This window comes from Halichoeres trimaculatus, unplaced genomic scaffold (assembly GCF_033239565.1).
Source record: "Halichoeres trimaculatus isolate MK-OKI-2021-1 unplaced genomic scaffold, fHalTri1.1 fHalTri1_scaffold_17, whole genome shotgun sequence".
NCBI lineage: Eukaryota > Metazoa > Chordata > Actinopteri > Labriformes > Labridae > Halichoeres > Halichoeres trimaculatus.
In genome coordinates, this window is record NW_027437195.1 from 9,181,287 (window position 1) to 9,184,881 (window position 3,595).

The 3,595-nt window shown below is 40.6% G+C and overlaps 1 protein-coding gene across 1 annotated transcript in view; it reads right to left on the reverse strand.

The window, feature by feature from the left end:
• Positions 1-3,595, reverse strand: part of LOC141806829 (uncharacterized) — a 56,964-nt gene that overhangs the window by 42,034 nt on the left and 11,335 nt on the right. The gene's annotated exons all lie outside the window — the stretch shown is intronic.

Sequence of the window (3,595 nt, forward strand, 5' to 3'; positions counted from 1 at the left end):
AACAGGTGACGCTCAGGACGTTTTTATGCAAAGGAAGCTGAGAGCTTTAGACACTGAACTGCAGCAAACAGGTGCTCCTAGCTTCAGAAATAATGATATGTTGAGGTAGATTAATGGCAACAAGCACTTGAGGTGAAATTTAACAACTTCATCTCAAAGCAGCAAGACAACAGATGCCACATGAAAACTGACATGTCTGTTCTCCGGGGACATTAAAGCTGAAGTTTTAGCATTTTATCTTTTCAAACTAAGATATTATTTAAGCAGTGTTGTTTTGCTCCAGCATCTCTGCCCTTGTTACAGCAGCCACTGGTAGTGGGGATGGGCATTTCAAGCAAAAAGGCAATTCCATATTTACTCGTAACTAATCAGAAATTATTCGAAGATCGTCGCCCCCTTGCGAGCCACTGCTGCCTACCACATACATGTCAACATTTTTCTCATTACATTTATTTCCAAAGATGCAATTCAAACAAAATTTCTAGCAGATATTGGTATAAACTCAAATAATCCACACATGAAAAGAAATCACAACGTTCAGCTCCATAAATAATGATTTTGTGGAATGAAGTACCATAACACAGGAAAAAAGTATTGAACACTGAGACTCATCTAATACTTAGTGGAGAAGCCTTTGTTTGCAATGACAGCTTCCAGATGCTTCTTGTATGTTTCAACTAATCACCCACACTGCTCAGGTGTGATTTTGGCCCATTTCTCTGCACAGATTGTCTTTAAATCTTCAATATTCTTTGGTGCCCTCTGGTGAACCCTTTTCTTTCATTCTTTCCACAAATGTTCAATTGGATTTAAGTTAGGTGATTGACTGGGCCATTGTAACAGATTGATTTTCTTTGTTTGAAACCATTTGAGAGTCAACTTTGCCGTGTGCTTTGGATCGTTGTACTGCTGGAAGGTCCAGCCACGTCTCATCTTCATCATCCTGGTGGATGGCAGCAGATTCATATCAAGATTTTCCCCATACATGGCTCCATTCATCAGTTATATGAAGTTTGCCAACACCATGAGATGAAAAACAGCCCCATGCCATGATGCTTCCACCTCCAAACTTCACTGTTGGTGAAGTGTTTTTTGGGTGATGTGCAGTGCCATTTCTCCTCCAAACATGGTATGTAGTATGACAGCCAAAAAGTTCAACTTTGGTCTCATCTGACCAGACAACATTCTCCCAGTATTCTACAGGCTTGTCAAGATGCTGTTTAGCAAACTCTAAACCAGCTTCAACATGCCTTTTCTTAAGGAATGGAGTCTTGTGGGCTGAGCGTCCATGGAGGTCATGGCACGTGCATTTCCTATTTTTTTCTCTGTAACAATTGTACCTGCTGCCTCCAAGTCTTTCTGAAGCACTTTCAGGGTGGTCCTTGGCTCCTTGAGTCCTCTTCTGACTATCTTTCTGACTCCCTGGTCAGAAATCTATCAAGGAGCTCCTGTGCGTGGCCTGTTGATGGTAAGGTGGTGCTTCTTCCACTTGTGAATAATGGCCCCAACGGTGCCGACTGGAATATTCAGGTGCTTTGATATAAGTCTGTAACCAGTTCCATTCTGATGCTGAGCAACAATCAGGTTGTGAATGTCTTCAGAGAGCTCTTTGCCTTTACCCATCATGAAGTGTGTCGTATTTAACTGCTTGGTGAAAAAACAACCTTTTTTATAGGACCATCAATTTGCTCTAGCCCAGCTGATGTTGGTTTGCATTAACTGGAAGTTCAAGTAATACTTACTGACAGATTTCAGGTGGTATGGTGCATTTCCTTGCCAAAGTATACAGCCTTTCCATGTTGTGTTCAATACTTTTTTTCCTGTGCTATCATGCTTAATTCCACATAATCATTATTTATGGACCTGAATGTTGTGATTTCTTTTCGTATGTGGATTATTTGAATTAATATTAATGTCTGGTAGAAATTTCGTTTTTTTTTTTTTGCAGCTTTGGAAAAAAATGTAATGAGAAAAACGTTGACACGTTCAATACTTCTATTCTCCACTGTAAGTCTTTGACAAAGTGGGAGTGGGTTGTTGCTTACTCTGCACGTCAATCATCAGACTTACTTCTTGGGTGACGAAGCCAACTACTGAATGATCTGTGGACAACTTTACATTGCATGTCTCACTGTCACATAGCTGTAGCTGTTAACAACTTGTGATATGCTAGCCCAACATTAAAAAGTTTGAACTTCACCTCATTTTAATTAATTTTTTCAAAGGAGTTTCTGCTCTTTGCTGTCTGTTTTGAGTGTCTCCTCGTTCTTGTTTTGACCGTAAATCCTCCAACCTGGTGACTTCTGGTCTGGCTCCATTCATTATGACAGTTTGTTGCTGTATCCAAGTTAAATATGATGTAATTTGGACATGGTTTGTTTTATTTTGAAAGTAACTGGGTGTTTGAGGCGGTTTCCATGCATAACTTCCTGAAATGGTTGACCTGCTTTTAGTGAAAGTGACGCGTAACAGCACCGGCATCTGGCATAAAACTGTGACTTGTGGCAGACAGGACCAAGCCATCGTCACATGAACTTTTTAAATTTTTTAAAATTTAATGACTATTCAAATTTACAAAAATCTTGCCCATCCTTAGCCACTTGTATGACTTTCAGCCCTGTCTTCAGCTGTCTGTGTTCAGCGTCTTTTCTATCAAGCCAAAAAAGAGCGTTTGAGAGCTTTAAAGTCCTAATCCTTCAAATTCAGATTCTTTCTTTTCATTAACATCACTACTTTTATGTTTTATACAAAGGAAGAGTTAATACCAGATGACACTTTGGTGCAGTAGATTTAAAAAATGTAAAACTTCTACTGGAGTAATTTTACCATGGCTGACTCTTATTTTCACCAACGATTTTCCTGTTGTTATGTCTAAGCTTAAACTCCGCTTTCAGGTTATCATCTTCTGCAGCCTGTGCAGGTGGTGTAAACAAAACAAAGAAAGCCTGATTTCTTGGTTTGAGTTTTTAAGTTTCAAGATGAAATGTTGTTAGTTTGTCTTTTGTGCATGCTTTGTAACTTTTCTCAGGGTAGAAAAAGTTAAAGAGCAAAGACTCGTCACTGGAGAGAGGAACAAGGATCAAAAAAGATAAGAAGTCAGAGGAGGTGGGAGGACTGGACAGTCAGATTTGTGAACCTAAAGGAGGAGGAGTGAGGAGCAGGGAGAGCCGAGGGGAGGGGGAGATGAAGTTGTGCATTCCTCAGTTTTAAGGGGGAGCATCTGGAAATCTTTAAAGAAGGAGGGAGGGGAGAGGGAAGGAGAGGAGGAGACTAATAGAGCATCTGTTGAATATGTAGGCCACAGACAAAAAAAGTGAGAAGCCTTGAATCGGGCAAAAATGTGCCAAAAAAAGAGAGAAAATGTGAATTAATGATTAGACAAGGCTCAGCTGGAGTGGCAGAAGTGCAGCGAGTTTAACAGAGCTGTTTGTTTGCATTGGAGAGCAGCTGTAGGACTGTGAGTAAGAGTCAGAAAAAAGACAGCTAAGAAGAGGGGAAGTCCGACCCAAGTGTTCGGCCTCTTCCTGCCTCACGATCAGCTCAGGAAGTAGAGACAGAAACAAGAGAGAAGGGAGGGCTGACTCAGAGACACATT